Source organism: Crocodylus siamensis, chromosome 3 (genome assembly GCF_052110815.1).
Source record: "Crocodylus siamensis isolate JL-2025a chromosome 3, ASM5211081v1, whole genome shotgun sequence".
Lineage (NCBI taxonomy): Eukaryota > Metazoa > Chordata > Crocodylia > Crocodylidae > Crocodylus > Crocodylus siamensis.
In genome coordinates, this window is record NC_143397.1 from 206,537,821 (window position 1) to 206,562,262 (window position 24,442).

Consider the following 24,442-nt stretch of genomic DNA (forward strand, 5'->3'; position numbering starts at 1 on the left):
ACTAAAGCATAATGTTAAGGGCCTTCAGGGGTCATCCAGTTCAACCCCCCTGCACTAATTCAGCATGTTTCATTCTTCAACCATACCAAAGAGATGACTGTCCAGCCTCTGAACTCTACCAGTTCAGTAAACATGAAAATGATTAAATGAATGTTAGAAATTCCCTCTGAATCTAAATATATGTACAACCAGTCAGCAAGAGCAACTATGAATAAAATATGGTTAGTTTATTCTCTAATAGGAATTTTACCTGACTGCAGGTTTGGTCTTATTCAGATATTTCACAGAACCATAGAATAATAGAAAAGTAGGCCTGGAAGAGACCTCCAGAGGTCATCTAGTCCAACCCCTGCCTGAGGCAAAATCTCCCTATCCAAGCCATCCCATACAAACCATAATCTAAATTCTGCACAAGACTACCACCAGCCCTGACACAACACAGACCTAACAATCTAACCCAGTGGTCTTCAAAGTGGGGTGCGAAGAGGATCCATTGGGGTGTGGGAAGAAAATATTAGAACTTCTATTTATATTTATATAAATATACATATATTGGAGGTGCATGCTCAAAAATTTTTTACTGATCGCGGTGCGCAGTCAAAAAAGTTTGGAGACCACTAACCTAACCTGACACAGGTAAAGCAGAGAAGCCATTTAACAGTTAAAAAGTTGTTAATATATGCTAAAGAGATCCCAGGTAGAAGACCTTGACCCCTGCTGCTGAGAAAGGCAAAAAGCCCCACAGTCTGTACCAATCTGACCATGGGATAAAATTCCTTCCTGACCCCCTGAGTGGAGGAACAAGACCCTCTAGCCAGGAGCCTTTGGCTTTCGTCCTAGAAGGAGCACTGCCACATTTCAGTTAGAGTCTCCAGCCTTGGCTGTAGGCAACACCCAGTGCCTCTGAGAATGGCTTGATCATCTTTGTTGCCTGCCTCTGAACCCTCCCTTACTTTTCCACAACCTTTTTGAAATGTGGAGCCCATAACTGCACACACTAGTCCAGGGGAGGCCTAACCAGTGCTTAGGAAAGAGGCACTATCACTTCCCATGCTTTGCACTTAATGCTTTCATTGATGCATACCAAAATTGCATTCTCCCTTTGTGTGGCTGCATCACACTGCAGACTCATATTAAATCTGTAATCTACTAGGACTCCCAAGTCCTTTTCCATAGTTCTGCTATCCATCTAGGTGTTACTCTTTTTGCATTTGTGTTGTTTATTGTTCCTTCCAAGATGTAAAACCTTGCATTTGTCCACACTGAACTTCATCCTGTGAGCTCTAGCCCTAACCCAGCTTTCCAATCTGTCAGCATCCTTCTGAATTGCACTTGCATCCTCCAACGTGTTCACAGTTCTTATCAGTTTCATGTCTTATCAGGTTCATGTCCTCAAGAAGTTATCTATGCCAGAAACTGTTAATAAACACACTGAACATCACTGGGCCCAGGACAGACCCTTATGGAATTCCACTCGAAACCTCCTGACATTCTGACATGGACCTGTCAGTAATTACCCTTTGCTTGCACCTTTTAAGCCAGTTACCTATTCACCTTTTAGTAGTTTTATGTAGTCCACATTTCTTCAGTTTGCTTATTAGGAGGTCATTCAAGAGCTTGTCAAAAGCCTTGCTGAAATCCAGATACGCTATAACCGCAGCATTCCCTTCATCCACCCAAGTAGTTCCCTTTTCAATGAAGGAGATCAAATTTGTTTGACTCTATTTATTTTTCATTAAGTCATACTGGCTGCTTGTGATCAGCCTGTCCTCCACCAGATGCTTCCAAATGGCCTTCCTTAGGATATGCTCCAGTAACTTCCCAGGTATTGAGGTAAGGCTAATTGGTTTGTAGTTCCCTGGGTCCTCCTTTTAGCCTTTTTTAAAGAGGGGCATTACATTGGCCCTTTTCTAGTCCTGTGGTACCTGGCTTGTCTCCCACAATTTCATGAAGTTCATTTCCAGAAGACAGTATGACCAAGGGGGAGTAATGAAAGGTCACGTTAAAGTAATGGAAAAGATGATCCAGATCAGTAGAGAAAGTGTGAGCTACTAATGTCCCTGCTGGACATCCTAAAAATCATGACTGGCTTAACATGAAGTTGAACATCCAAAACTAGAAGTGCCCAAAATGGAGATCCTACTTTTGAAATCTTTTGTTTGCCTTGTTTTCCCAAAGCTCCTAACTTGAGTCTCTGGCAGATTGGGATGCACGTTTTTGTTTCCAAATCCCATACTCAGTCTATGAGTCTTTGGATGTAGCTGCATGTTACAATTAGCAAGTGCTAACTCTAAGGAGTGTTAGGCTGCATCAGAGTTAGCACATGCTGTGACTTGTCGCACATTAAGGGTTAGTACCCTAACATGCACTACTCTGACATACTGTTAGAGGGCTACTGAGAAGGGGCATGGCTGGGAGCTGTCTCGTCTCTTCTGGTCTGTCCAGATTCCCAGCTCTCTAGCGGAAGTATAGGCTCTAAGGCTGGGCCACAGCTGGCTTAGATTGGGCCCTGCTGGCTTAGATCAGGCACTGCTGCCCCCTCACTGGCCTGGATAAGGCCCTGCTGTCCCTCACAGTCCCTGATTGGGGCCTCACTGTCCCCTGCTACCCACCAGCCCAGATCAGACCTTGCTGTCCACCCCCTGCCCCATGCCAATTGGGTCAGGCCCACTTCCTCAGCTCTCAGCTTGCCACTCACCTGCAGGGAATTGTAGGGCTGGTTTAATCCCATAGAATGGGATTAAAGCCAGGTGGGCTCCCCTGCCATTCCTGCTCCTGGGCTCCCTACAGCCAACACTTCCCCCACACACCCAGATCCCGCTTGCCCCTCCCCTGCTGGGCCACACAGCTACCCGCTTACTCACCAGCCCCACCAGCAACAGCCCAGCAGCTCCCTACAGAGGAAGGTGGGGAGAGAAAGGGAGGTGAGGAGCTGCTGGACAGCTGAAGGTCAGGGGCTGGCAGGTGAATGGGAATCTGCAGGGTCTAACAGGGGCAGTGTGACTTGACCTGGGTTCATGGGGAGCTTCCTGGCCCACTACACCCCCCACTCCCAACTGCCCAGCAGCTCCCTGCCTACCTACTCCCACCTTTTCCTCATGACTCTTCTTCCCTCTTCCCTGTCCCACTGCACTCCTGCTCCCCTTTACCCTTCAACCCTCCACTCACCTGGTACCCAGCTGCCAATCTAGGGCTCTCATGTTCTGGAGGCTAGCTAGTCCATGCTGGGAGCAGCACCTCCTAGGATTGCAAATTGGTCCCTTCATCTCAGTGGAGCAGCCAGAAGGTAAGGTAACTTGAGCTAGGTAGCAGGGTTCAAAGATAATCCTCCCCCAAAGTGACATAACTTTCAGATGCCCAGAGGGTACTTAACACTTGTTAATGAGTCTTAATATGTAGGAGTTCATATTTTAAGTGCCCTGAATGTGGTCTAACTATAATGTCTAACTTCACCCTATGCTTTCTTTCTCCTTCAGTTTGCTAATGCCAATAGGGAGTTGAAACACAGGATCCATAAGCACTATTGTAACTGCAATGACAGATATCTACATAGAAAGAATAATATATTGATATTTGTAAGTACACGTGGTTGCATTAAATTACACTAATATGAAGTTAAAATTCAAGCCAGGTCAAATATAACAAACACTGTAAATTATTTAATTACTAAAAACACAAGAAATGCCACAGACCCATCTCTCTCAGTATACTTCTCATGTTGGCAGGCAGTGGAAAGGGAAAACCAGGGTGTAACAAAAATTATTTATTTTCTGCCCCTCAAGCCCTACAGTTTCCAGCATTCAAAGGCCTAGGAAGTCCTTGTCTTGAAGTTGCAATTTTAACATTTCTTGTGCCCTCTAATATGCTTATGCTCCATGAATATATTCTCAACAATATGCCACATAATGAAGTGTGTTGTATAACCATAAGTAGTATTCAAACAGCCTCATTTATTCGTAATAAATTTTTTTTTAAAAGTAGTTGGAAACACTGTTTCTGATGGTAGAAAATTTGGACCACACACATGTAAAGCATCCAAAATGTATCAACAATGAACAATTAACAAAAAAAAAAAATATTCCTCCCTATCCAACTCATGATCATCCATTTGGGCCCAGTACTGTACAATTAACCTCTGATTTATTAGTGGTTATATGGAAGACAGAACATATGTGGGAGGCAACATATTTCAGGAAGCATCTCTGCAACTGTCTTAGATGTTTGGTAAATATAATTTACTGTGTGGCTGTGGAAAAATATTTGCCTGCTTGGGCATTTTGAGCCTATTCTACATAAAAATAAAAGATTGAAGCAATAAAGCAAGTTTATTTTCCATGGGAAATGTCTTACTAATTCAATCTTCATTTGTTACAAAGCATATCAAATAAATCAGCTCTAATATGTACATACACAATGATTCTAAATTGAGGAGTAAAAACAGTTAACAACTCAAAATGTGGAGGGTTTAAAAATATATCCACTTTTTTCAACTGAGAGGGGGAAGTTTGAGGTTATGTAGAGAGAAGAATGGTTTAGAGTGACTTGTTCTGCTTGTTACCTCTGGCTTTCCTAAGAGATACCACCTTTCTGCAATAAACGGAAACCATTCTCCCCAGAGGGGTTAAGAGCAAATGTGCAAAGATGCTGGATTTGTCTCTCATCCCTAGGTCTATATGATTAAAGTGCTATAAATTTCCATTCGATTCTTGCTAATAAACACTGTGGAGTGTATTTTGTGGAAAAAATGATGCCTGCAACCATCAGTCTCACAGGGAAGAAGTCTATGGGGGAAAAATGGGATTTAGAAGACGACTATAATAAGCAAAAGAAGTTAAGAAAAGCATTTATATTGCAGGTTTTGCATGGATCTAGTGATTCATCTGGCCTGACTTGCAGGTCCTATTTTGAGTATCCATTTATGGATAATTCATTTCTTAATGGTTACTTTTGTGCATCCAAGGAAAAACACCACCATCAATAGAAGTTACTGGACTTTGGGGGATGGGGAGGGAGAAAGGATGCGGGGGCTTGCTCAGCCCTACCCCTGTTATGGCCTAGCTGGAGAAAACTAGGGTAAAAGAGACTAAGAAAGAGGCATAGGCTGAGCATGGGTGCATAAAAACATTACATTTATATCAGTGGAATCTGAGCTCCACTGGTAGAAGCCCTAAGTGTACAAGTGTTCAGGTGGTTTCTGCAAGACCAAAAATGGTGGGTCCAGTAGAAAAAACTACCACTGACAACAAAGTAGAAGTGATCTCCAGTAGAGTTTCTGCCTGAGAAACAGAAGCATTTACATCTACCTCTTCACAGAAGCTGCCACACTGCCTTCCAGCATGCCGTGCTCTGGCTCGCCTCCTACTCTCTTCCAGGACACAGTCTGTGATTTGGCTGGACTTTAATGCTCCAGCTAGACACAAAGCAAACCTCTCTCCCTGTAAACTTTGGGACTGAGAACACCCAGCTTCTCTCCACAGCCTAGCAGCTGTGTAGCTGTCAACCTTAAGGGACATCATCATTCAGTCTATGATATTTAGCTTTAGAATCTAGGCATCGTCTGATGTCAAGTTTTCACATCCAACCTATGTCTAAATCTTGCCGGTGCCTAAATACAGTCTTTCTTATGCATCCATGTAACTTTTTATCACTCACCTCTATTATTGAAACATCCTTTTCTAGGTCTTTGATAAATTTGGCTCTTTATATCCAACATTTTATGCATAGGCTGTGGAATGGGGTGAGCCACCTGGACTACGCATGAGTCACCAACTTTTAGCACATTAATTTATATAACTCACAAATGCACAATTGTCATTCCCATTAAAACTGTAAAGCTATTTTTTTAACTGCACAGCTAGCTAAATTAATGTGCTAAAAGTTGGTCGGGCCATGGCCTGGGTGGCCCACCCCGTTCTGTGGCCTATGATTTTACGAGCTCATTGCTTTGACTGCATCTCTCTCTCTCTCTCTCTCTCTGTATCCCTCCACTGGCTCTCACTTTCAGTTTATGTAAGCTACCCCACTTCATTTTCTATGCACTTCACAGCCTATCCTTACCTTTCCTATTATTTTTTAACCTCTTTTTGAGATGTCTACTCTTGCTCCAAAAAGTCCACAATCCCATCTAGTCCGTGCTTTTACATTTTCAAATAAGCACTGTTTGTGCTTTGTCTCATTCATCAACTCATGCTTGAAAGGAACTCCCCACAAATATCTGCAAAGCTCTCATTAGCTTTTTCAAAGCTCATTAAAATTTGCCTGTTTAGTGTTACCCGTAAGAACTTGATTCGGGTTAGGTCATGTGTATTTTGAGAACACTTCTTATGCTGAATCATAATGTCTCATCATTTCCTTGTACTGCTCCATCTGTTTGTCTGTCTTCATTTATTGTTTCATGCCTTTTACTTAGATGGTAAAATCTTGAAGAGACTGTCTTTTTTGTTCTGTTTCTACACTACCTAGTATCATGATGTCTTGGTTCATGTTTAGATGAACAGGGCTCCTCCGAGCTAGGTTAAATCAACAACAATGGCCTGTTAATATGTCAGTGGTAAAAATCTTGAGCCAAACTAGAGTTATAGCAGCATACCTTTATGTATATATTATACTCTTACTGTATTCAAGGCTAATGAAGTTTGGTTTTTGTTTTTGCCTCCTTTATAGCATCTGCTGTAATGACTTGCCATCTGGTGGACACCTGCTGTAACTTCACTGTAAATTCAAGCAAAATGAAGGTTGCTAGAAAGTTTATAGCATTTTAAAACAGTGCAGCTATCTTTGCATGCACCATTGTTTGACTGAAACATTATGTTTGCTTCCATACATATTTTTTTTGTTTTATTACATTAACTGGTACTGTCAGAGACTTCAGACTTCCTATAGGATACAACATTTGAGTGATAAGAAATCGATTTGGTGGAATACAGCTGTCAGTAGTAAGATAGCCAATCTCATGAGCAATATACTCAGTGTGGTTAGATTACTGGTGGACTGGATAAAAAAGTTGATCCTTTGAAAGAAGAGACATTTCCACATTGTATACATGTCATAAAAACCTTCCTCCAATTTGCTGTTTGAGACTGCTAACAAAAGCAGTCCAAAGTACTTTATTCTAATAGTAATAGTGCAAACACTATTGAGTGACCTTAAGTAGGTAATTAATCTATTGACACTTTAAACATATTAATAAAATTAGCCAAATGCAAATATCTATGTGTCCTACATAAGAAGCTACATTCAAGTTATGGAGAAAAAGATTCACAAGCTAGTATATGGGAATCCTTCTGCAGGGGGTTGTTCTTAGGAAAAGCCCCATTTGCACATATGAATTAGCACTGAAGGAACTTAGAGTTCTTTTAGACACTTGTTAGAGATGTAAATTTTAATTGCATTATAAACTCACCTCCGAGTTAATAAGTGCTTGAACTACAATAGTGATGTTTCAGCATGTACCAAATATGTTTAATGTAACCAGATAAAATATGACTAATTTCTGATGTCATTGTGAATTGGTGACACGTGCACAAAGTGATCATTCTGATTCCAGGGATGCAGAATACCTGTTTTCTGTCAAACTGAACACTTAACTGCAGGTTGTAGAAAGTAAACAAAAAATGAAAATGTAAGATAGATAAATACATAGAGAAGCAAGTCCCCAAAGGAAGCCAGTCAGTATGAACTATTCCAACAAATGATAATTATGACTCAGTGTTGGGTGAATTTCTTTTAATGAACTGAAAAGTCAGATAATATTAATAGACAAAAATTGAAAAGAGTAATATATCCTGGAGGTAAAAGGATATTCATTAGTATAGAACTTCTAATGAACTATTCCTATCTAAACAGACCTATTTAAATCAACATTTTTTCCTTCTGTAAATTTCCTAGGAAGTTTAAAAGAACAGATTAACTGTATAATGTGTTGTGTGGGATGGCATATGTTACTTATTGATGGGAAAGTGGAAACTGTATTAGGCTAGAAAATCATTTATATATATACACACACATACACACACACATACACACCAAAGAGAGGATGGAGTCAGTGGCTGAGTGAATCCCGGAATGTGATCTGATAAGCATGTTCAGAAATATGCTTCTTTGATTAAAGGCTTTTTTTTTTTTTTCAAATGAATGAATATTATGAAAGAGTTAAAATAAGTGATAAGCCAAGTCGTGTCCTTGGCCTATGGTACTTTGCACCTCCCTGACCGAGGAGTTACAATGTGCAGGGCTATTCCCCAAATCCAAATTAGAGCAGCACTTAGGATGAAATTTGTGGTGTGAAGGGGTTAAATATTCTGCTAAACTTTTTTAAAATTTTAATAAATGGCAGACACATTAAGGCCCATCTGGGTAATGTCAAAACCTTTGTGTCATTTTATCACAAACTTTAAGGCCTTGGTAAGCTATTAAAATTGCTGAAACAGCATGCAATTTAGTCTTCTAATGTTCATCCTTACCACCTAAGAAGTATCCTGAAATATGATTTAACATTATTTCAGCCCTATGCATGACTTCAAATGTAGTTTAAAAATCTAGTGAAAAATGCTACTATAATTAAAAAAAAATAAGGCTGAAATACAAATACAAGCTGTCATATAACACTTTTAGTCAAGATTTTAGAGTTCTTGTCTTATGCTCTTAGTAAGGATCTGCTTAACTTCTTCATGATAATCTTTAAAATCCAGGATCTTAATCTTATAGCTTTGTGTAATGAAACTTAATGCACCATTTAAGCATTGCATATAGTGATCTGTCTTGCTTAATGCACCATTTAAGCATTGCATATAGTGTGTATTTCATCCACATCAAGCATGCCCCAAAATAAAAGACTATTTTATTTTCACAGTAGAATGTAACCACGCCTGTATTATGCTGATTCAACATAAATTATGACACTCTATAAGGCTTGAAAACCTGAGTGACTGTAGAAAGTTCTGTAATTATGTAATTACATTCTTCTGGCCAAAATCATATTTCAGTGCCTAGCCATTTCTGCTGCATTTAGCCTCAAGAGAAATGCAAGTGGTATATGGACACATGCATACTCAGAGTGGCTTTGAAAGGAGAGCTACTGCTTGGGGATCTTGCTTAGTCAGGCAAATAGACTAGCTAGTGCATGGAAAAGGATGCTATTCGCCAGATCTGAATGCCCACATTCAAGGTTTTAAAGAACTTTTGGGGCTCTTTGAGCCCTTCCAGTAGCTGATGGGCTCTGGAGGCATAAACCTCAAAGATTCATTGAAATTGTGCTTCACAGGAAACCAGATCACAGAGAAAGAGTCTCTTGGGGCCCTTTTGCACAGCTTCAGTCTGCTCTCTGAGGAGTGGCAGCTGTGCATGCAGGAATCTGCTGGTCATAAGTTCCCACCTAGGAGGAGCACAGCTAGTTTTAGGCAGTAGGATACAGCTTTTCAAGAAGATGGTTGTTCTGCAGTCAGAATAACAAGTTTTGAAACAACAGAAAAAACAGTTTTGTTCTTTCTAGGTTATATCAGCACAGATGACCTAAACAGATGAGGTCTGAGGATTCCAGATGCAAGCCTTACAGATGGACTTTACATTTCAAAGGCTTCTTTTCATAGCCATGATAAAAGTACAGCTCTTGGAAAGAAAGGGCCACAGGTATCTCAGCTAAGGCTCTGACATATCCCCAGCATAGAAAAGTAACAGAGGGTAATATGGAAGCCTGAAGAATTCTTGTAAAAAAGACTTTTGTGAAGCACTTCAACATTCCTGATAAAGCACTTGGCAATTGGAGGGTTACAGCTCTTGAGCTTGATGACAATTGTGAAGCAGGTCAGAATTTGAGGTGTAGTGGGGCCTTATTTTCTCAGCATGCCACAGAATGTAAACATATATTCTTAAAACTTTAGTACATGGGGCTTGTTGCACACTGAACATGAGGTCCAGGCTCTCCTTCCACTTATACTGACTTCAGTGAAATTGCTTTTGGGTTGGAAACTAGGGAAGTATGCACAGTCCTGAGACATGAAAAACTTACTACAACCCCCACCCCCCCAGCTTCCTTTGGGTCTATGCACTGTAAAACCCAAAGTATTTTGTCTGCATGTGACAACCTGTTTTCCAGCAGCTTGGCACACTCCTTCCAACCTCTCTCCTTCCATTGAAATGCTTCTCTTTTTCAAGACAGGGTTTGGAAGCAAGTCTGATAAAGAAAAAAGGGTAACAATTCTAATGCCTGCCCCTGGGCTGGCTCTAGTGGTAAACAAAACAGCTGGTCACCCCTGCTAGAGAAATAGTAGGGGTGGTATAAGAGCCAACATGCATGTAACAGGGGTCAGGCAAGAGCCCCGTTACTAAGTTAGCCACAGGAACAGGTAACTATACAGAGAGCCTGGCACAGGCAAGGGGAATGGCACACTGGGGGAAGGTTTAAGTAATTAGCCCACTGCAGCTGGTATAAACTCAGCAGTAAGCAACCACACTCTGCCTTTGGGCTCTGGAGGACAGAGAGAGGACTGTAGAAGAAGAAGAAGAAAATAGAGATGGAGAGAGATGCCCAATCTGCAGCCCAACAGAGTTCTGGGACTGCAGGCCCTAGGATGACCCAGCCTGGCCAGTAAGAAAGCGGGGTACTCACCCGAGATCTGTAGCTGGTCTGGTGAGTCCAGGAAGAACTGGGGCTCAGGAGACCACCACAGCAGGAGAACTCTGAAGGAGAGTGCTCCAGGGCAGTGTGCAGGCAGCAGAAATGGCGCAAAGTCATCTGCCCCACCGGGATGGCTAGGAACCCAGCCAGGTCTGCTATTAGGGAGGGAGCGACGGAGGCAGATCCCAGCTCAAGACCCACAGAGGTGTTGAGAACACACTCCACTAATGAGTTAATTAGTGGAGAGGACCCAGCCCCATAGAGAAATAGCCTGAGGCATCTGGGGCACTCCCAGGCTTCCAGGGTTCCTTCCTCAGTTACACTGGTTTCCCTCACTAATGTGGTAATTAGCAAGGTGAACACAATTTTGTAACCCACTGCTAGGAATAAATGCACTGTGTGAGTTCATCACCTGGGTGGTCTATGGTGTTTCCTCACCCCTAAGAATAACACTGAACATCTTTTTTCTTTTCATCCAAGTCGTGGCAGGAGAGTTCAGAGGGAGATTGAGGTAGACCCTGCCCCCTCTTTCACAATGCATACATGAAATGTTTATTTTCTGTCAAAAATTATTTTCTCTTATGTTTAGTGTGACTGTAAATGTTGCAGAACTTCCTGTGGGAGAATAGTGGGAGAGGAATTAGGAAGTTAATGCAGATGGTGGCAAAAAGGACTCCTGTCTACCATAAGCAGTGGGCTACAGTTGGCATAGCCTGCCCTCAGGTTACATGATTCTAGCCAGTGCTCTTAGTTCTTGATTTTTAATGTCTAAAGTCTACATTGGTAACACCATTTAACTACTAGTTAACTACTAGTTACATGACTGTGGCAGGGCACTGTTTGTGCCTGCAACTATAAGGGCCTGAAGCTAGCAGCTGCCAGGTGCCTGATGAGGGCAGCCATTTTGAACCTGGGGCTGCCCATATAAACAGGGCAGTTCTGCTGCTGGAGGCCAGGCAACAACATCGCCTGGCCGGAGGGCTGCTGGTATCATCTGGAGGTAAGGGAGGAGCTGTTGGAGATGGTCAGGAGGCTCCTGGTCCTGGGTACAACCTAAAATTGCACCCTACCAGGAGTGCGTGGCCTGGTGGGGCTCCCAGTGGTGCAGGAGCCCCCAGGAAATGCCAGGCCAGTTACCACCCTGCTGAAAGGCAGGTCAGGGCACCTTAACCCCTAGCCCCCACAACTGGGTGGGTTACCCCTATGATGGAGAGTCTGGAAGGTGGACCTCACGGAGAAAGAATGAGGTCATAGACACATGCCTGTCTGAACTTCCCCTGACTGGTCCATGCTGGGGCCAGGACCGGAAGAGTCAAAGTGCCTGGGGCCCACTGTGAGGAACACCCAAGAGCTGAGGGCCAGGGGTTCTGGCTGGCCTGGAGGTGGGCCAGGGCTAGTGAGCGAAAGATCTGAGGGGGGACCACACCCAAGGGGGAAGCAGTTCAGGGAGCTATGCTGCCTGGCATGAAGGTGGATGAGACTGCCTGAGAGGAATCCAGGCGGGATTCAATTAGGAGGATTCTGGGGCCTAGAGTGGGGGCTGGTGATGATGATAATATCTAGATGCCATCTGCGAGGCTTGGGCTGTGGTGTAGGGGAGGAATGGAGCTGCAGATAGCACCTCCTGGCATCAGGGCAGGAAATGGTCAGCCTCCTGCATAACTAATTAACAATGAGGTATGGCAGGCGAGAAGGCAGGCAGTTAGCCCAGAGACAGGTGGGTGGGCCATGGTTAAATCGGCCCTGAGCAGGCTCCCTGTTACAATGACATAGCACAAGACATCATGATGTGGTACATAACACTTCTGTTCTACCTAGCTGAGATCCCACTGTATTTTGTGACATACTGCTAGAATAATTCCTCTTGCAGCTGCACAGTACATCAAAGAGAAGAAAATAAACTTCATAAAGGTTCATCACTGAGCTGTGACTGTTTAACATTGTACTTTTGCTGATAGGCTTTTTCTTGTGTACTGGATTTCCTTTGTTTTAGTACTCTCTCTGATACTTGTTCTAGTCTTCATGAGGAATATTGCACTTTAAACACAAAACAAAAGAAATTTGTTACATTGAACAGTAGCGAGCATTTTAGTCCTTCTAATGGCTCAGTTGTTTTTGAAACCGGATTTGTATTTCTGGAGTATGTTTCCTTTTTACACTGACCAAATATAATAATTGTTCACTGGGCCCTCTTGGGAAAGGACTGCAGAGCAAGTTTTGACACCAGTTTTATTCAAGTCCTTATGATGAGAGGCTGAGAGCCATGGGGCTCTTCACCCTGCAAAAGTACAGGTTCAGGGGTGATCTGGTGGCCACCTATAAGTTTATCAGGGGTGCTCATCAGGATCTGAGGGAATATCTGTTCACCAGAGTGCCCCAAGAGATGACAAGATTGAACGGTCACAAACTCCACCGCGACCGGTTCAGGCTGGACATAAGAAAGAACTTCTTCACTGTTTGAGCCCCCAAGGTTTGGAATAGACTGCTGCCAGAGGTGGTTCAAGCACTTACTTTGGATGCCTTCAAGACACATTTGGATGCTTATCTTGCGGGGATCCTATGAACCCTGCTGACTTCCTTCCCCTGGAGCAGGGCGGCTGGACTCAATGGTCCTCTGGGGTCCCTTCCGGCCCAAATGTCTATGGAATCTATGAAATCTATGAAAGTCTGAAACAAGTCAGATTTTTGGCTTTTATTTTGGTTACAGGTTGATTTTGAGAGTGTTTAAACAGGAGGGGAAATTAACTAATATTCTGTCTACCTAGTATCCTTCTATCATCAGCAGGGATCTAGGTTTTCCGTTTCCCATGAAAAAATGGAGAAAACCATGGATTTTACCCATTACTGGAGGAAAATGTGGATTTCTCATTTTGCCAGAGAAACCTGCAGATTTTGCAGTTTTGCGAAGAACTCTCTTCAGGCTGGCAGAGTTCCAGCCTGCAGGAGACTGGGAGGGAGCAAGAGGAGGGTAGTCAGGCCAGGGTGCCATGTGCATCTATATGCACATGGCCACCAGGCAACCTGGAGAGCAGCTCCCACAGGTAAGTGAGACCCCCATAAGGAGGGAGTTTGGCAGGGCTGGGGTTGTCCCCCAGTTGGGAGGTGTATGGGGCTTGGGGCCTGGAGCTGCAATGCATGGCCATTGGGCCCCTGCAGAGAGTGGGACAGGGTTTCAGACAAGGGGGTGGGGCCAGCTCCATACTCCTGTGCACACTCCCAGGGAGGCTAAAGGCATCCATGCTTCCCAGCGTGGTACATGGGGTGGGCTGCCTGCTGCAGGCTCATGCTCCCTGCCCGACTGCCGTCCCCCAGAGCTGCCTGGTGGGTGTGACCCGGCACTGCAGAGAACAGTGGAGCTGTATGGAGATCCCCTTGCCATTGTGAGCTCCATGCTGCCCTGGCAATGCATCCCCTGCATGTGGCTACAACAAGAGGCAGAACTATATGCCAGCACCCCCACTGCTGCTGTGTGTGCAGGAGACGCATTGCCAGGGCAGCGTGGAGCTCACAGCAACAGGAGATCCCCGTGTGGCTCCACTGTGCCCTGCAGCATTGGGTCACACCTGCCGGGCTACAGAATAGGCAGCAGGGTGGGAGCCTGAGCCTGCAGTGGGCAGCCGCCCTGCACACAGATATGGGAGTCATGGGTTCCCCTCCTGCCCCCTGGGAGTGCATGCCGGCCCCCTCTCACCCAAGCCCACAGCAGGCAAGTCGTAGTGGGGGAGCCAGGTTCCATGCTCTGCCCCACTGAAGCAGACCCACCTTCTGCCAGGGGCAGGGGGATGTGGACCCGGGTCCCTGTCCCCATAGCCTTGGAAACTGGGGGCCCCCTTCAGCACAGCTGTGGGGGGTGGAGGGCAGTGGAGTGGGGAGTGAGGGGGTACGAGCAGGGCTGTGGGGGGGGGGGGGAAGTGAGGGGCCTTTCATTTTAAACTACGGATTTTGAGGGTTTTTAATTGGAGAAACCAGGATCCCCAATCATCACTCTGCTTCTCCCAGGAAAAGGTGACCTGAAGTTCCAGTTAGGGCTTTATCAACAACCATTTTATAGGGGTTGCCATTTTATAGGGGTTGCCTCAGGAATGTGCTTTCCAGTCTTGTCCCTGATAAACCAACAATTCTCTGTTATGCCTGTGTTGGCCATAGCCCAGCATTGAACATACCCTGTTATCAGCAATTATCTCAGTAACTACTCTCCCTTTTTTCCAAATGACCGTGATGGATTACCTTTTTCATTCCTATCCTTGCTGCAACACTGAAGTTCCAAGTAGATACAGCATGTACCATACTGACAGACTGAACTATACTAAATGCCCACAGGTATTTTAAATTCCATTATGACTGCTGACAAGGGAGCCCAGGCTTGGGAAAGCAACAAATCCAGGGATTTCAGTGGCCCATTTGTTGGAAAAAAGTAGACAAACAAAATTAAAAAGAACATTGCTACCAGGCCACTGATCATAAATGGATAATTATTGACAGGCCAGCCATTACTTCTTTCCACGGTGTGCTAGTGGTTTCCTAATATGAAAGGTTAACTTAATTATTTTTTCATTGTACATTATCTGGTTTCATCATCACCATCTTTCTACTACTACTATTACAACTACTAAATCATTTTTAGCTGTATATTGGTAGCCCATAGAAGCCCAAACATGTTTCAGGCTCCTTTGTCCTAAGTTCTGTGTAAGCACATACCTAAAACAACCAGCAATAATAACAAAAATAATAACAACAAGGACGCTCCTCCAGAGAGATAGATCGCATATTCAAAAGAACGACCCGGATACCACGTGAAGAACTGCTGCAGTACAGAAGAAAACCCCCCACAAATCCCACACCGCTGGTTACAACATATTACTCCTCCCTTGAACCCATATGGAAAATCCTTAAACAATTGTAACCCATCCTAGAAAGAGACCCTGTGAGGGAGCGGCGGCTAGGGGCAGCCGTGAACCCCCTAGTGCCCCCTACCGTCACGTTAGGGTGACGTAGCACCCTCAGAATCTCGCCCGCCACGACTTTGATGACATATATATATTGTGGAGGCTGCCTGTTCCCTAATGGACGGTATTGGTGTCCTGTCCCTAGTCCAGAATGGGGTTTTGATATGCGTCCCACCTTAAGGGCTATGCGTGTCTCCAAACCTCCCCCTCAGCACGCCCCAAGCCTCGCAGCTGTTCTGGGGACGTTTGGATGGTCCCTCGCCCCTCAGGTGCCCTTGTTCTCTCTCTGGGGCCCCGGGGCTCCTCGCCCACCTGGCGCCTCCTTCGGTCGGGCTCCAATCTCTAGCCCGCTCCCCGCGCCCTGGGCCTGTCTTACTGGCCTCCAGCTAATCGCTGGCGCCCCCTGGGTCCGGCTCGCTAGCGCTGTCTACTGCCGGCACCCCTTGAGTCTGGCTTCTCGCCGGCGTCCAGCTAACCGCCGGCTCCCCCTTGGGCCGGCTCGCTCTCGCCGCCCTAGTCTCGGCGCCCTTGGGCCGGCTCGCTCACACCGCCCTAGTCTCGGCGCCCTTGGGCCGGCTCGCTCTCACCGCCCTAGTCTCGGCGCCCTTGGGCCGGCTCGCTCTCACCGCCCTATCTACCGGCGCCCTTGGGCCGGCGCCCTCTCGCCGCCCTAGCCTCGGCGCCCTCTCGCTGCCCTAGCCTCGGCGCCCTCGGGCCGGCGCTATTGCCGCCCTAGTCTCGGCGCCCTTGGGTGGCTTGCTCTCTCCGGTTATTCTGTCTCGCTCTGGGTCCTCGCCCCCTTTTGGGGCCTGTACTGCACCCTCTGTGCTTCGCCCCTCTGGGGCCTTGCCCACTCTGGGGGCCTTGCCCACTCTGGGCTGACACCGCACGCCTCACGCCGTGTCTCTGCCCCACTCTGGGGCCTTGCCCTCTCTAGGGCTGACACCGCGCGCCTTGCGCTAGGGGCTCAGGCACTCGCAGCCGTGCCTGTCTCCTTGACCCTTCTCTGGGTCTGGTTGCCTCGCTAGGCCTATCACCGCCCTGATGGGCCGGGGTCTGTAACCCCACACACCGCGCCTCCCTGGCGCAATACGGTGCCTCCCTGGCACTGTGCCCCTACTGGGCACCGGGAACCCCCAAGCTGTTGGGGAGCTCCTGTGAGGCCTCCTCGCTCCCCTACAGCCTCACCCGGTCCTCCGATGCAAACTGTAACGTAAACTCAAGCCCTCTGGCTACAACATAAACAGAGGCTCCATACGCCTAACAATAACTCCCAAGCCCCGCCAGGGCTCTCAGTCCTACCTTCCGTCAGGGTGATCTTGTTCCCCGCATCATCGCAGCCGGTTAGTGTGGTAAAGCAGCAACCACTAACTCAGGCCACTCAGCTCAGCCGCAGAGCTCCTGCTCCTGCGGCAGCCAGAAGGGAACTGTCTTTCCAGCTCTGGCCTCAGCTGGTTATAAAGGCCTGGCCCTGCCCTCTTCCGGCCATGTGACCACCTGGTTGCCCTGGCAACCAGGCACCTGAGCTGCCTGGGTGATTGACAACTCTGCCAATCACCCTCACACTCACGGGGCACCCATGTGACTCCGTGACAGACCCTATTCTTAAAAAGATCCTCCCAGAGCCACCCATCCTAGCCTTCAAACAAGCACTGAACCTTGCTAGCCTCATCACCAGAAGCAAACTTCCTCAGACCCACATCATATGGATCCAGACCATGCCATGACAAGAAATGCAAAACCTGCCAACACATCTCCACCACCCCCACAATTACTCGCAAGTAGGAGAAGTACGCCCTGCTGGCTGACACCCTGAGGGGCCACAGCTATGACGTGATGGTCGACGCACTCATTGTGGGAACGCTCAGAGCCTGGGGCTCCAGCAACAAGAGCATCCTGTGCACCTGCCGCATCTCCCGCCACAATGCCAAACTGATGTGCTGCCTCATAGTGCCCAACACCATCCGTTGGTCCCGCAACATCTACGTGGAACACATCACGGGCCACCGCCAGTACTCTGACCCCACCAGACGAGCCACCACTGGATCGGACCCGGAGGGCACCGCCTGAACCGCCCCCCCTTCACTTCACTCCGAGAGGATTCTTCGACCACGGACGACCCCACTCCACCCGAAGAGGACCCCCGCGACGAGACCATATGGACTGAGACATTTCCTCCGAACTACTTCCTCCACCATTGCGGACCACTGTAACGGGTTTGTGTGTATCTATCTCCTTTCTCTCTCAGCACTGCGAACTCCCTCCCTCCCCTTCCCCCTTCCCCCACCCCCCACCCCTGGGCTTAGTTGGCTAACATTGTATTGCCTGTAACCTACTTGCGCTCCCTTCCTCACCCCCATCCCTCTATTGTTAGTCCCTCGCTTGGGCGCTCTGTATTTCCATATCAGCTTTGTCATCTTTTCCCCACAACAGAGCCATCAGCATTCCTGGATCTTACAGCTGCACCTCCAGAAATGTAATATATCTCATCCAATGCACCAAATGCCCTGATGGAAAATACATAGGAGAGACCAAACAACAACTGCGCACCAGAATGAATGCACATCGGAAATCTATCAAAGACAATGTGCACCCAACTACCTGTGGGGGCACATTTCTCATAAGAAAACCACTCTCTCTCCAATCTCTCAGTCCTGATCCTCAAAGGAAACTTACAAAACACTTCCCAGAGACGAGCTATGAACTCCACTTCATCAACCTCCTGGATACTAAAAATCATGGACTAAATATAGACATTGGATTTATGACACATTATAACCTGCCTGACATCTGACTCCCCAGATACTTCTCCACTATTCATCCCCCTTCTCTCTCTCTCCCCACCCAGCCTGTCTCTCACCCATTGACTCCTCAATCTACACCTTCACTGACTGCCTTCCTTGTATGCAGAGCAGCCCAGCCTCTGGCTTCTTTACTTTTCATTCCACACAGGAAGAGCACACACCAACTGCAGAGACTTCCTTAGCCTGATGAAGGGTTTTTGAACCTGAAAGCTTGCTTAAAAATTGTTTTCCAACTATTTAAGTTGGTCTAAAAGAAGATATCAGATTCACCCAAAGAACCTTGTCTACCTAAAAATAAGAGACTTACTTATTTGATCTTTGCAATGAATTTCAAAGTGCTAAATGTCAGTGTCAATACTGGAAACCACAAAAGGTGAGTTGATTGTAAATCTCTTAACTTGTCCTGTCTAAAGAACATTGGCAGGAGTCCTTTAAGAACATAATTGTTGTTGTTGGAATAAATTAAGTGACTGCATAAAGTCATACTGCCAGCAAACACAGTCCTTTAAAAACGTCATAGATGTGTCTTGAGATTACTGTGTTCTTTTACCCCTCCCCTCCCTCCCATTTCCAGAGAAAAACAAATGTTCATTACTGCACTTTGGACTGCACAGGATAGTCATCCAACAAGAATGCAAGACTTTACACTGCAGACAAGTTAATGTGTAGGGTGTGAATCTTTATTGTCGTGACTTAATTACACCGCAGTGATTATTATTGGGTTTTACATATTATTCTCCAAAATAACTGTGCTTCTCCTATCTTAGAGAACAAGGAAGCAATCTCTGTCATTCATTTTCTCTCAGATAAAATTGCCTTTGTTTCTTTGGAGAATGCAGCTGCTGCAGTGCAGTCTTCTCTCAGAATAGCGAAAGCTAGTATGCAGTAGTGCACCTCTAGAAGAGGATGCTCATTTGTCACCATAAGCTTCAGAAACAAAATTGTCAGCTATAATGCTAATTCTGAATCCAATATATTTGTAATATTGATGATACACAAGGGATAATATTGCCTAATTTTTAGCTACTTGGTAGAAGCTAGCAGGAAATATCAGGCTTGTGACAGGAAGAGCCCTGGGTGCTATTCTTCAGGGTGAAGCACAAGTACAGTGTAAGTACTGAAATACAAAGGATGTATTTTTTCACTTTCTACCATGGAAGTACAACTGGTGGCTGTAATGGCTGTATATCTCTGTAGATAAAAAATGACCAACCTGTGATGAGCAAACAACATTGGCAGAAAACACCAAAGCAGACGCATATTTCACAGGCCAGACAGTGAGAGATAAGACACTGAATACGAATAAGAGGATGTGGGTGTGAAAGAAAGAGAGAGATGGAGAAGGGGATTCAACTGCTCTACTGAATGTGCAATTACATGAATAGCTCTTCTGATTGTATTTCATCTACAGTTACTATTGGGTGGCAGAAAAATGTTAAAAACCTTTATCAAAATGGGAGACTTGCTTCCAGGCAAAATAAATAATGCAATCAATTAAAAGCATTGATATATAACATCTGCCTTTTAAACTAATCAGCAGGGTTTCTGCTTCTTCCTCTGAGCATATGTTTTGGCTCAAGTCTGCAGATTTTATTATGCTTTCAGTGGAACCCATGGGCACATCCCCACATGCAGGAGCCTGTGTTTGCCATAGTATAAATTGCAGCAGCACAAATTTGTGCCCCTGTTTTTTCACAATGCACATGTCCCTGCATATGGGGTTTGCTGTGGGGCAAAACGCCCTGTGTGGTTTTCCTGCTCCTCCTGGCTCCCCTCATGCTGGGAGATGCACTGGAGATGCTCTGGCTGGCAGGAAGAGCATCTACCTGGAGGACCCTGTCTCCAGTTGCTCCAGTGCAAGCTTCTTTTTTGTGGGGGGAAGGGTGGGGAGGGCGGGGTGGCAGACTTGATACTGGGATTTCCCAGTATCAAATTTTGGCACCAACCTGAAAATTTACCATGAGGTGAACAGTTGCACATGTGCCCCATGTGGTTTGCAGCACCTCATATAGTTCTGAGGCACTGCAAACCTCATGAGTGTGGTTGTCCCAACATGCTTCATGAATCCATTTATGTATATGGTTTGTGTAACTATTAGGTAATTATGATAAGTGACTAAAAGGTAACTTAGGTGAGGTAAAAATGTCTCCTCTTCTGGTTTTCCACCCCTGGTGCAGAGAGTTCCACTGGACACCCGCTGCCTGGAAGAGGGCCATGATGGTTCTCATCCACAAGAAGGGGGACCCGACCAACCCGGGCAACTGGAGACCCATCGCCCTGTGCTCCACGGTGGCCAAACTGTACGCCAGCTGCCTGGCGGCTGGAAGAGGGCCGCATCACCAACCCATGGGCAGTGACCGGCGGGGCCGTCAGCTGCAGCCAGAAGGGCTTCATGTCAATGGAGGGCTGCTATAAACACAATTTCACCCTCCAGATGGCCCTGGACAATGCCTGGAGGACCAGGAAGCAGTGCGCGGTGGCGTGGCTGGACATCTCCAACGCCTTCAGCTCCATGCCCCACCACCACATCTTCAGCACCCTCCACGAGCTGGGCTTACCAGACGGCGTCGTCGACTCGGTGCAAGAGCTCTACCTTGGATGCACCACGACTGTCCATGCCACCGACGGGGAGACCGCGGAGATCCCCATCCGGTCGGGGGTGAGGCAGGGATGCCCCCTCAGCCCCATCATCTTCAATCTGGCCATGGAACCGCTCCTTCGAACCGTGGCGGGTGGCCCCGGCGGGCTCAACCTGTATGGCCAGAAGCTGAGCATCCTGGCCTACACCAACGACCTGGTCCTCCTGGCCCCCGACGCCGCCCAGCTGCAGCAGATGCTGGACGTGACGTCCGAGGCGGCCAGATGGATGGGCCTGCGCTTTAACGTCACCAAGTGTGCCTCCCTGCACATCGACGGCAGGCAGAAGACCCGCATCCTGGACTCCACCCTCACGGTCCAGGGCCAGGCGATGAGGCACCTGCGCGACGGCGAGGCCTACTGTCACCTGGGGACGCCCCCGGCCACCGGGCTAGGCAGACACCGGAGGAGACCATCGCCGGGATCGTGCAGGACACCCACAAGCTGGACTCGTCCCTGCTGGCCCCCTGGCAGAAGATCGACGCGGTGAACACCTTCCTCATCCCCCGTGTCACGTTCATCCTGAGGGGCTCGGTGGTCCCCAAGACCCCCCTCAAGAAGGCGGACATTGAGATCCGGCGGCTGCTCAAGAAGTGGCTGCACCTGCCGCTGCGGGCCAGCAACGAGGTCCTGCACATCCCCTACCAGCAGGGAGGTGCCAACGTGCCCCGCATGGGAGACCTCTGCGACATCGTGGTGGTCACCCACACCTTCCGCCTCCTCACCTGCCCAGACACCACGATAAGTATCATCGCCACCAGCGCCCTGGAGGAGACCGCCTGCAAGAGGATTGGGCGGCAGCCCACCGGACAAGACTTGGCCACCTTCCTCAGTGGCTCACTGGAGGGTGAGTTCAGCTGGGACGGCGGGGACTTTGCCTCGCTGTGGAGCCGAGCCCGTAACGCCATGCGCCGCCTCAGGAGCCGCATCGGCTGTGCCTGGACCTAGACCGAGGAGCGCTGGGAGCTGGTAGTCTGCCTGCACCCAGCCCTGCACGCCGACCGCATCACCGTGACGCCCTGCACGAGGACCTTCCTGGAGAGGTTCCTGAAGGACGCCGTCCGCAACAAGTATGCCGGCGACCTGAGGGCCAAACCCAACCAGGGCAAGGTCTTCGACGTCACCTCGAAGTGGGACGCTAGCAACCACTTCATGCCCAGTGGGAGCTTCACGCACTTCGCGGACTGGCGCTTCCTCCACCGTGCCTGCCTCAACTGCCTGCCTCTGAACGGGGCTGTGCGCTTTGGCCACCAGGACAAGAGGTGCCGACGGTGTGGCTATGCTGCGGAGACCCTCCCCCACGTGCTGTGTGGCTGCAAGGCCACACACCAAAGCCTGGCAGCTCTGCCACAACGCTGTCCAGGACCGCCTGGTGCGGGCCATCCCGGCCAGGGTGGGGGAGTTCTCCGTGAACTGCACCATCCTGGGCTGCGAGAGCCAGCTGCGCTCCGACATCGTCGTCACGGACCACGAGGCGAAGAAGATCGTGATCGTGGACATCACCATCTCCTTCGAGAACCGGCGCCAAGCCTTCACTGACGCCCGGGCTCACAAGCGGGAGAAGTATGCCCCGCTGGCCAACACCCTGAGGGGCCACGGCTACGACATGACGGTGGACGCGCTCATCATGGGGATGCTCGGAGCCTGGGACCCCAGCAACAAGAGCGTCCTCTGTGCCTGCCGTGTCTCCCGCCGCTACGCCAAGCTGATGCGCTGCCTCATGGTGTCCGACACCATCCGCTGGTCCCGCGATATCTACGTGGAGCACATCACGGGCCACCGCCAGTACACCGAACCCTCCAGACAAGCCACTGCTGGACCGGACCTGGAGGACACTGTCGTCTGAACCGCCCTCCCCCTGCTTCGCTTCACGTCGAGAGGATTTCACCCCCACGGACGACCCCGCCCCACCCGAAGAGGACCCCCGTGATCGGACTTTATGGACTGAGACGCTTTCTTCGAGCTACTTCCTCCAACATTGTGGACCACTGTAACGGGTATGTGTGTATCTATCGCCTTTCCCTCTCAGCGTCGCAACCCCCCCTCCCCCTGCCCCTTCCCACATCCCCCCACCCCCGGGCTTAGTTGGCTAACATTGTATCGTATGTAACCTAGTTGTGTTCCCCTCCTCTCCCCCACCCCTTGATTGTTAGTCCCTCGCTCGGGCACTTTGTATTTCCATCTCAGTTTTGTCATCTTTTTCCTGGATTCCCCATCCAAAACATGTACTATATATAAGTCAATCTTAACTGATCTGAGTCACCCTGAGGTGGTGGGACATGGGAGGAGGAAAAGAGGGGAAAGAGGCCCGCTCTAGCACCAAACAGAGGCCCCCTCCCTGCCTCATGGGGGGGATGAGCCAGGGAACAGTCCCACTATGGGGTTGGGGAGCCCTGCATGGAGTCCCCCCCCTTCCCAGCCCCATGCAGCAGTGGGGAGGAGCAGGAGAAGGAGTCCTTCTCCAGCAGTACATAGACCCCACCCCCACAACCTGCATGAGAGGGGAGGAGGGGGGAACCCCTCTGGGGTTTGGCAGCCCCGCACAGAACACTACTCCCAACCCTGCAGTGGCAGGGGGCACAGGTGGGGGGAGGAAATGGAGGATGAGGGGGGAGAGTCCCCCTCCAGCACCACACAGAGACCCTCCCTCCCCACCCCACAGCAGTGGGGGATATGGAGGAGTCTCCCTCTGGGGCCAGGCAGCGCTGTGTGCCCAGATTGCTCCTGACAGTCAGGGAGTTGCTGGGAAGGGCACAGCTCTCCCCTCCTCCCCCGCTACAGGGGGGACATGCTCCTCTTCCCCCACCCTCTGAACCATGCAGGCCAAGGTTGGGGGGTTAAACCCCTCCTCAGTCTTACTCAGGCCTTCTGGGGCCTGGTCACATCCCACTGCCCCTCAGCTCAGCTCAGCACCCCTGGGCTTCTGGACTGACCCACTGCAGGCATGTGGCTGCATTTCCGGAATGAAAAGGGAACGGCTTTCCTGTCCCTAGCCTCAAAAAGTAAAGCCTCTTCAAAATCAGGTTCCTAGTAACATGCCTCAAGTTTTAGATGCAAAATCTTAGTTTATTTAAAAAAACAATCTTAGTTATTATTATGCTTAGCCATAACCCTGCATTTATTACCTTCCTCGTTCCCCTTCTCTTTTTTGGAAATGTTGGTGAGTTCAAAATAAAAGGCTTTCTTTTTAGACGTTTTTTCCTTTAAATTGTCCCAAGAACTTCCAGGAAGGTCCCACTGTAAGGAAAATATGTAAAATAAATTCATAATTTACTGGAAATCACTGAAAATTTGGGCAACTTGTACTACTAGCTTTATGGCAATACCCATTTTTTTGTTTTTTTAAAGCTTTATAAGGCTTGTTTACATGTCCTGCTTATCTGGTTAATTTAACTGCCCCTAATGACCCACAACATACATCTTGATACACTAGTACTGGA

At 48.0% G+C, this 24,442-nt stretch overlaps 1 pseudogene; it reads left to right on the forward strand.

Moving 5' to 3' along the window:
• The first annotated feature begins 21,333 nt into the window (after nucleotides 1–21,333).
• Nucleotides 21,334–22,848, forward strand: LOC149869374 (uncharacterized protein T26G10.4-like; annotated as a pseudogene).
• Nucleotides 22,849–24,442: the final 1,594 nt, after the last annotated feature.